We start from the raw sequence: 11,016 nt of genomic DNA, 5'->3' as shown, positions 1-11,016 counted from the left end.
ACTGACACTATGAAAGTCAAATGGGAGACCTTTCTACACAATAGCCAGACATCCCATAGTCCAGGGATGACAAAATAAATGACCCCGTTATAAATGGGAAAGAGGGAGCTGTCTCCCTCCTCTCCTGAAAGGGTCTCCTCCTTAATACAACCCTTTGCTATATAAGTAAAATCTCTCTAGGAGCAGAGAGCACCTTTGACCTAGAGATGTCACCAAGTTCTGGGGCTCATTGCTCTCTGAAATGCAAACATCTAGGAAGATAGCTACATTAGACTCCCAGACATCCTGGGGCGTAACCTAGAGACCTATTGTAGACCATACATTTTGGTCCTCTGGAAAGAGCTAAGGAGAAGTTTTATTATCTTTTTGAATCAGAGTAATGAACTAAACAAATTGCTATAGATCCAATCTCATTAATGCAAACAGTCTCTGGAAGCTGGAGCTTCTTACACAAGCACTGATCCATCTGGGGAAGTTTTATTTCCCCATCTGTGCACCTTATAGAATATTATTCAGCCAGTGGAACATTATAGAATAGAATTTTATTCAATCAACAGAGTATTATTCCAATAGAATATTATTCAGCTAATTCAAACCTAGTCAAATGAGTTGGAAGGGCTAGGGTTAGAGTGAGGGCTAGCAGAATTTACACAGAGATAAAATGCAGACCAGTGGATAAAATATGACCGTTATGCGAAATAAACAATAAACATGTACATATACACATTACTCACATGTCAATCACCTTTGGAAACACCCTCATAGAAGCCTTCAGAAGCAATGCTTCACCAGCCATCTAGGCATCCCTCAATCCAGCCAGATTGATACCTAAAACTAACCATCACAATATGTAAATATAAATATTTGTAGATATATATAGGATAGATGTAAAATATTTCTATTTGGTTATATCTATAGATGTGGAGATACACAAATGAAGGCCACCAACATATTACTGGTGGTTTTCTTTTCATGGTGAGATTTCAAGTGATTTCCACTTCTGCCTTTATATCTTGATATATTCTTAATTTTTGAGACAACATATAGTAATTACACTATCTACACTAGTGAAAATCTAGCACTTACAGTGTTCATAGTGTTTACTTTTATCTTCAGAAAATTTCTTTACTTTGACTGCCTTGAGGTCGTGTACAGTCTGTGCAGTTGACCAAAGGTCCTACCATACCTCCTCCCTTTCACAATAATTCTATCAGTTTGTGCTTAAAGTATTTTAGTTTATTCCCTGCTCTATACCCTTGTTTATTTTTAACTATGAGATTTCCCAAATTCAGAGAAATATGTAATAAATTCTACCATGAAACAGAAGATTTGTTAAACTACCAATTTTTACTTTGTATGATTTAATGCAATGCACTTTAGTATGTAAATACTCGTTTGTTACATCTTCTTGTATTAAAACTCTAGACATTAAAAAAGATTTAAATAATTTTTAATAATATCATGGCTTGGTGTAGAAAATAATATTGAAATTTATCATTCAATTCTCCTTAAATTAACCAAAAGTATAATGCAGTCTCAATTTCACAACTCAAATATTATTATTTCCTTTTTGTTGTTATTTTTCTTTTCTGTTCTTCTTTTTTCTTTGGAGGAGGAGTTCTTTTCTTATTTTTTAGAATATAACAAAGCAATGCTTTATTAATAGACATATAAGAATAGGTGGGTAAGAAAAAAGAATCCCACTGACTCTTTGTCACACATTGCCTAGGACTGCCTTCTCCAAACTAGTATAAACAACACTGTGGACATGCAGGTAAGCCTGGTCAAAGATCTCAGGAAACTAAGTCTCTACAAAAGGGTCTATTCGGGAAATCAATGGTGGGACAGCACATTTCCTAGGGGTGGGACTCCATCTCTCAGGAAAGTGTACTTTTTTCACCTGGGTTGCTATTTTTAATTTTTTTGCTGTTTGTTTTTTTCCAAATACAGATTTACCTAACATTATAGCCCAATCACGTTCTGAGAGGTGAATTTTACTCCACAGCATTTTTCCTCTTCACTCTGTGAGGAAGAAGGAAGTCAGTGGGAGGCCCCACGAAACCCACCTTCCACAGCCCACACATTTGTTCACAGGCACCAAACATGTTCTACCTCCTCAGGAGAAGGTAAACAATTCTTTAATCCTTTTGTGGTCACAAACGATTGAGCTTATTTCCACCAATGATGAAATCCTGTAAGTCCTCCAGGTAACTGAGCACAGAGAGTCTGGTTTCCCATGAAAATATTTCTATTAAGGATAGTGATAAATGATCCCTGCAGGTGTCCAAGTGGTAAGTCAATACACTCCAGCAGGTGTTCACTCTGTAATTCGGCCAGCAGGTGAGGCAGCTGAGACCCTTAACTAGTTTTTTCTCTGTGGACAACTTGGGTCTGTAATATTTCCCAGAGCACATGTTGCCATCACCACTACCAAAACATTTAATCCACAGCATGTCCAAGGCTGAACAAATGCCAGTGAGCAATTACCTGTCTGCAGAAGAGTCTCTGAGCTGGTCTCATCATTGGAATTCCTGTTCTCTACAAATGATTCTACAACAGCAACCAGTATATGCTCTGTCCAGTGGAAATCAGAGTCTTGATTTTAAGAAAGAGATCTAAACCCTCCAAAGGACCCCTTTTGAGTTAGAATAAAACCCAAACTCTCTCTCAGTCCCAAACCCTCTTTTATCTCTACCTACCTTTCTGATCTCACTTGTGCCACTTGCCCCTGACGACCATATGGGCTCAAGTCCCCTGTTGGCTCCAGGAGCAGGACAAGCCCCAGGTCTTATAACTGGCACTCCCTCTGCCTGGCATTCCCTTGCCAAGGGTCTTCTCTAGCCTGGCTCCTTTAGGTCTAAATTCACCTACCTCAGAGATCATGTTCACGACTTCTTGGCCAACACCCCATTTCTTTTCATTACTAACTCTCACTTTTATCATAGCACAATATCTGCTGAAATCTTGTTTATTATTTTATTATCTGTCTCCTCATACCTGATTGGAAACAACCTCTCCCAACAGTTAAATAATGCCTAGCATGTAGAAGGTGTCATGTAATTATTTGTTGAATGGATGGGTAGTGGATGGGTGGGTGGGTGAATGGATGGATGGATGGGTAGATAGACAAATGAGAACCACCTACCTACTTATAAAGTTAAGACCAAAAGAAGAAACTTCATAGTTATCTTATGTGGAATTATCCAAGTAAGTGCCTATAGTCTGTATTTCACTCTACAGTACCCGTAGACTCACTTATGATTTTCAGATGTTTTTGTGGTTTTCCTAACAACCAAAGGACACAGATTGCCATTCACATCCTTTGGTCATTTCCCCTTTAAGATTCCAACCCTACCATTGGCTTGGTCCAGTTACAGGTACCAAGGCATTTTTACATGAGCAGCAGAATCAATACAATTTTTTTAAACACACATCTTCAGATAATCATCATTGAAGTTCTGAATGTGGGCCTCAAAAGTTGATGAATATTCATAGTGTCACTGAAAGTCTAGAATATAAAATTTCTAGAAGTCGCCAAAAAAAGAAAATATACTATTTGTCACACTTCACTCTTTTCTCCTAGAACAAATAGAAACTTGGGGCAAATTGATATCAAATGCTTAGCATTTAAAAATTTAAAGCTTTATAGCTTAGAGCAAACATCTTTAGGAGATACTTGATTTAATGGTATTTTTAAATGTGTTAATATACATATATATGACTTGGTGAGCTTCTAATATTATAGATTAACATAAAATTTTGAAGTTCAGTTTATTTCAATAATCATATATTTATTAATTTAATTTCTTTCAAAGTCATTGCTTAAAAATCTGGAGAGTCCACTAGACCAAATATTCTATATATTTAAAATAAAACTCCTGGCATTGAACTGCGCTATACATTAAGACCTCTCCACCATAGGAAAAACCATGTTGACCTCAACTGCCTGGATTCTCAAATTAGTTGTGTAACTCCGGGTGTACTATTTAAGCTCTCGAGGACTTACAGTTCTAACTCATAAAATGGAAGCAAAAAAAAGTGATATATCTATTTGGCAGAACTGCAGGAAGGATTTTTATAACATAAAAGACAAGCAAAGCACTTAGAACTTGGGCTTAATATATATTAGCCTTTAATGAGGGTTTGCTATTTATTGTTTGGCTTATTTCATTTGGGGGTCCAAAGGTTCTTTGCATGATAACTACCTACCATAAGTGAATTAAAATTAATATTAATTATTACCATCAATTAATGCTAAGCCATTAATAAATATTCATGAGGCTTCATATTAAGCCTCATTACTATAATAAAATATACTTAAAATATACTTATATGCTGTTTAAAATGCAAGTAGAACAAAAACATATGCAAAATAGCATTAGGATAAAAGTAGCTATAACTTTATGGAATAAATGAAAACAGATAGTAATTTTAGCAAATGTGCAAGATAACCATGCAGTCAGTGTGTCCACAAGGACATTTTATAAGAGAATTGTTTGAAGTATCAGGGCAACTAAACCAAACAAGTAAAACCAAATAAAAATGCTTAGTTTTCAATTACTGATAAATGAAAAAATGGAATACTAAACAAACAAACAAAAAGAACTATGACATTTTAAACCTTTGACTTTAATTCCACCAGAACACTATAAACCAGGGATAACCTGTTGGTCTTATCTTTTAGCCAATTCTTCTCAATTGAAAGTGACTCTCTGGACAACTATGTTAAGGAGAATTCTGAGGACACATACGGTTTCATTGGCAAAGAGTTCCCTGTTCGTTTATTGATGTACACTACAGGTAGGAGAGGGAATGCGATGCTGCATATGCCTCCTAATACTGTCCCTTACAATTCCAAACTTGTAATTTCAAAGTGCTTTGTCACTGCCAAGAAATAAATGATCATAGGACAGAACAGTCTGGAAGCAAGGGTCAGGCTATGGTGCTGAGATGATTGGCTGGAGTTCATCACCAGGGCTTTCATTAGTTACTGCCTTGATCTCCGCCTTCAGCTGTTAAGCACTTAGATGCAACTCAATCCCTAATCTGCCTTAAGCAGGTCCTATATCAAGGGAAGGAAGGGGAAGGATTCATGCAAGAACCGCTCCACAGGCCTTCCTCTGTATGTCAGGGCTTCAGAACTCATGAAAAATTCTGAAGGAAGAGACTAAAGGAAGCAAAGACATCAAGAGTCCACAAACAGAAAGTAAAGATCAAGGTCTTGAAAAACCACTTTCTCTTGGAATCTTGTGAGTACTGACTAAAAATCCTCCCACTGAATTGCCCAGGTTAGATTCCTTCAAGGCGAACAGATAGCAAGGTCAGGGAAGGAAGGGAAAGAATTGGTCCAGCACAGAAGAGAAAAAAAAAAATTCTTTTCAAAGATAGGAAGGAGGAAAAAAATGTATTCACCTGCTGTTAGTCCCAAATTTCCCAAGGCTTCTGTCTTTTGGTTCTATGGTGGCCTTATTAGATTACAGCGAAACTTTCCTAAAGAATTAACTTAATTCACCCTGAGAAAGCTACTACCAAGTCCTTCCCCTCCCTGTAGGTGGGAGACACCTTGACCCACCTCTAAGGCATATACTTCCAATTTCAATTTGTCTGTATAAAACAAGGCCAGGATCTTCTCAATGGAGCCCACACAGACCAAGGACATGCCCAGTCCTGGGTTCTGTGGCCAAGGGTGTAAACTACAGAGCCATTTTTCACTGTCTGTTCACAGGAAATTATTCTGAAAAGAATGGAGGAGCAAACTGACAGCAGATTCAGGGATCCGAGCAAGCAGGCTGCAGCTCCAGGGAAAGAGTGGGGACCAAGCGCTGAGCAGAGGCTTCTGTGCCTTTCCTCTGGCTCCAGAAATAATTTTCTCCTCTTATCATCCTCACAAAAGGCTCAGGGTATACAACTACAAACACTTGGATAACACAGTCTATGTTCACAGAGAGGCCTCAAAAAGCCCTATACCCAGACAGCAGGGGGGCAACACACAAGAGATGGGTTCCAGGTACCGTGGAGCTGCAGCCCAGGTAGTCATGACATTCCAAAGCCACAGGAAAGGCAGAAGGAGGATCTTCAGCAAGTACCTGGACCTCAGATTCACCAGGCCCAGAGGTTCCCTGAGAGCTTTGCCCTTCACTTCAGTAACAGGTGGATGTTTTACTGAAGGCTCTTCATGTGCTAGAGGCCCTTAGGCAAGAACTTTAGTGGTGGAGACAGCACCTGTGTGCCTGTCACCAGCAAGGTAGTGGACTGTCCTGTAACCTCTCTGCACCATCAAGGCTCCCCCTGAATAAAAACCTCAGAGCTTAGCCTCCTTCTCAGGTGGGCACTGGTAATGAGCATGGAGGGGCCAGGCCCCCACTGACCTCCTTGAGATCACTCTACAAGGGCCTCTGCAGCAGTATTGGCTTCTGAACCCTTCACCTTGCTTTGGAGCCCAGCAAAAGTGCATGAGGACACAGAAAACGTGTAGCTTGGGATAGAAGATACATCCCTAGCCTGACAGGGTACAATCCCATCCACCAGGGCAGGTGACTGGACTGGGCATCTGCAGAGAACACTCACAGGCTGGTTTTCTGGGCGAGTCCGGTCTCATACTTCTCCCACAGGCTTAGCTGTGGTAAAGGCTGGATGCAGAGGGCCTGGATCTCCCTTGGGAGCCCAGCATGAAACCCTCTGCTTCCCCAAGTATGGAAGAGCTGACCATGAGCCAATTCATTTTGCACAGGCTGGGGCTGAGTCTTCAAGTAACAGTAATGAGTGTGGGCAATTGGTTAGTGCTAGGCGGGATGCAAGCTCTAACTAAAGAAGAAAAATATGTCTGCCTATCTCACGGATGGATAAGCAAGTTCAAAGTCACTCAACAACAACAGAAACACAGCACCCACTCTGTGTTGCTTATCACCAGGCATGGAGGCACCAAGGTGACTAGATGTGGTTCCTGCAATCAGAAAGCTGAAACTCATTTATTTATAGATTTCCAGAGAAAAGGCTGCGTAAGTGTCACTGTTTTCCTATGTCACTGAAATTGTTTTCACTAAACTTAATCTGTTTAGCTTAGCTTTTTAATGAAGAAAATATTTGCTTTTTAGGTAAATGTTTTTATTTCCAGTCTAGCTGTAAGAACTTTAAAAAGTTGATAACAAGTATCCAGAGATTCTTTCTGCCAATAAGTAGCTTTTTTACTTAAGCCAAAAATAATAGATGAAAAAAAACTGCCCGTTCTGTATATACACATATGTTGTGCACACACATAAGTGTACCTATTCCACTGAGTTATTTGAATGTAAATTAAGGTCACTGTGACACCACCACATATTTCAGCCACTACCACCTAAGAATGAGGACATTCTCTTGGTATCGGACCAGTTAAACTTTAACCAAAAAAGCAATATTAGAAATAAAGATAGCATTTCATAATGTTAAAAGGAAAAATTCACCAAGCAAGGAAAACTTTTCTGAACTAGTATGCACACATTAATAGACTCAAAGTTATAGTGAGCAAAAATTAAGATTACAAGAAGAAATTGATCAATTTTATAATTATTTTGGCTGTTCTATGATCCTTTTCCACTAAATAATGAATCGGATAATATGGTAATTCTGTTGAGAATTTTAACAACGCAAGTAACAAACATTAGCCAAGGAATGAGGAAAGGAACTGAGATTATCATATAATGAATTGCAACACAGTGATTAGAATAAATGAACTAAATCCATGAAAGGACTCTCTCACATAACCATAATCCCACTAAATGTCGTCAACAGTCAGACTTCCCCAACTGTCTCAAGAATATCAAATATAGCTTTAAAAAAAAATGGATCCAATCGAAGTATTTGGTTCTGTGTCTTTAGCCTCTTTTCATCCAGAATAGTCTCCAGCCTTTTTTGGTTTTTCATGGTATTGACCTTTTTGAGGAATTCAGGCCAGTTGCAATGTAGAATCTTCCACATTCTGGCTTTAAATGATCGTTTCTTCTGTTTAGTCAGATTAAGTAATTTTGGCAAAACATGGTAGAATACACTAACCAGATATTAACTGAATTAATAAATCTTTTAAAATATAAATTAAAAATTAAAAGGATATTTTTGTCAAAATTTTAACTCATAGAAATTGTTTAGAATTTATTATAAATAAAAATAATTAAAAATTTTAAAATATGAGGATGACACACAACCAATTCAGAATTATGATTACAATTTATTATATGATTACAACTTTCACTCTAGGAAAAGAGGAAGGGATAGCAATTCGCAAAAGGGTTCTCGTTATCAGTAATGTATCTATTTAACTAAATAAAGCAAAATGTTAACAGCTTCTGAACTTTACTGGTACATACATAAGTGTCTGTTAGGTTTATCTCTGTTCTTCTGGTACAAGTGCCTTATGTCATAATTAATAATTGAAAATGTAAAATATAAACCAATAATAATTTCATGCATTTGTGCAGTGGGGGCGGGGGGGCGGAATGTAGAAACAGGCATGAGAGTGAAATCCAGCATAACCTTTCATGGTGTCTCTGCCGGATGGGAGCATTACCACAGATTTCCAATATTCATGCTAACATGTGATTAATGCCCTTCTTGAATTTCCTTTTCTCAATGGAAGTTAGATGGGAAGTGAAGTTAATTTTTCTCTCCATTGTCAGACACTTCAGCCTTGTTTGGACCTAATTATTTAAGTTAGGAGGAAAGCAACTCGTTTATTTTTGGCTACCCTGGCCACCAGAATCTAAAGGAGGAAGGAGGCCAGCTGGACCAGGATTCATATCTGAAGAGAAGTTTCCTGTAATGATGAATCAAATCCACTAAGAACTTGAAAATGGCTGAATCCACTTTATGTAACAAGGGCTACCTATTTCTAGCCCCAAACCACAAGGAGGAGTATCACCACATCCTCTTCACACAAGATCTGACTGTGTTGCAAGTCTGATCTCACTCTTGGCCACAGGACCATCCATTCTATACTGGGAAGTCTTACAGGTGCTTTATGGATGATATCTCTATGATTGTAACTCTTTTACGAAGATGTTTTTCATGCAGTCTTTCCTACAGTCCACAGTCACTTGCCAGAAAGCCCCAGGTCCAGACATATCCAGGACCAGAGTAAATGGAAAGAAAGGTGACAGGACAAGTGTACCATATATTATGCAATGTTTTTTAAAGTAGCAATTGATTTTTTTATCAGGCCAGAACCCTGGAATGGTTTATATATATTTTAAAGGTGCTCAATTTGAGTCTACTTTGGGGAGTCATTTTAATTTATAACAGGGAATCAGTAATATCTTACCTTAAGTCCAAGTAGTTTTTATAAAACATTTTGGCAATTTTTTAAGGTTTTTTTTTTTTTTTTTTGCAATTGTGGTTATTAAGATGACAAACTAAAGGTTGTAGGAAGGTGTAAGTCATAGCTTTTCCTGACATCTTTGTAATTATCACAGTCTCTTCTGAAGAGACTTAGGGGTTAGAGAGGTGTTAGTTATAGAATATATGTCTCCCATATTTATAAGAAAGTTGGCCAGGCACGGTGGCTCACACCTGTAATCCCAGCACTTTGGGAGGCTGAGGAGGGCAGATCACTGTAGGTCAGGAGTTTGAGACCAGTCTGGCCAATGTGGTGAAACCCCTCTCTATTAAAAATACAAAAAAATTAGGCAGGCATTGTGGTGCATGCCTATAGTCCCAGCTACTAGGAAGGCTGAGGCAGGAGAATCGCGTGAACCCAGGAGACAGAGGTTGCAGTGAGCCAAGATTGTGCCACTGAACTCCAGCCTGGGCAATAATAGCAAAACTCCATCTCAAAAAAAAAAAAAGGAAGTTAATAAATTTGTTTCCCATTGTCAATTGTACATGGGGGTCTCATGGAGATCTGATGACAGGCTGGCTAAACCATAATACATTTAATCAATTATAGGAGGAGTTACAGATATTTATGAAGGTGTATTGAAAAACATGTAGGTAACATATGACTTATGTTTACTTGGTGTATCTTGTATATCAAGATATACCAGAGTTTAGGGTGCAGACTTAATATTTAAATGTATTACAATTAGGCTATATATGTGAAATGTTTTTTAGGATTCAAAGTCATGCAAATGTGTAATATTTATGAACCAACCAGAACTAGTCTATGGCCAGTGGTCTTTTCATTAGGAGAAAGTTACTGAAATCAGTTTATTGTCTATAATTAAAGCTGTAGTCATGGCTGCTATAACAGGGGCTGCATTCGGTTAGTCAGTATCTGGTAAAACATTAGTTAAATTGCCTTAATAATGTTTATTTTGAGGCCAATGTTTAGCTGTTAGAGAAAAAGAAAAACCTGTGGCAGGTGGAACACAGTTTACTTTGCAAGTGTAGGTTGTGTGACTTAACTATTGCCTGGCATGGTCTTAGGTCTTGTTTATAATTTGGAATTTTCTTGTTACAAAGAGTCTGTTTTGTCAGTCTTATGATTTTTATTATAATATTAATATTGGTAAGTTGTTGTGTCTAAACCATAAAAGGGAGGGGGCATAGCAAGGTGTGTCTGACTTCCCATCCCATTATGGCTGGGGAACTTGATTTTTAAGGTTTTTTTCCCCTGGAGTTCTGTTGGCCAAAGAGGAGCCTGTCTAGTCTGTGGAGGGCTTAGGATTTTATTTATTAGTTTATATTTTCTCTTCTTTTGATCAAGATATACCAGAGGCAATATCCATGACCAAATTTTTGTTTTGTCCCATGTTGATGTCAGAGTGGTGTGACATTAATTATGTCTCTCAGTTAAAAAGACTTATAGCCAATTAAGCATTTTAGGCCACTTTAGGAAGTGGAGGTAGGCAGGTAGGAGTTTTTTTGTTTTTTTTTTTGTATTTGGGCTCTGGGGTACATGTGCACAACCTGCATCCTGCAGGATTGTTGCACAGGTACATACATGCCATGCTTGTTTGCTGTCTCCTTCCCCCCTCCAACCCCATCGCCTACGTCAGGCATTTCTCCCGGTGTTATCCCTCCCCATCCTCCCTGCCCCACCCGCCG

The sequence above is a fragment of the Saimiri boliviensis genome, chromosome 1 (genome assembly GCF_048565385.1).
Source record: "Saimiri boliviensis isolate mSaiBol1 chromosome 1, mSaiBol1.pri, whole genome shotgun sequence".
In the NCBI taxonomy this organism is placed as follows: Eukaryota; Metazoa; Chordata; class Mammalia; order Primates; family Cebidae; genus Saimiri; species Saimiri boliviensis.
This window is presented reverse-complemented; position numbering follows the sequence as displayed.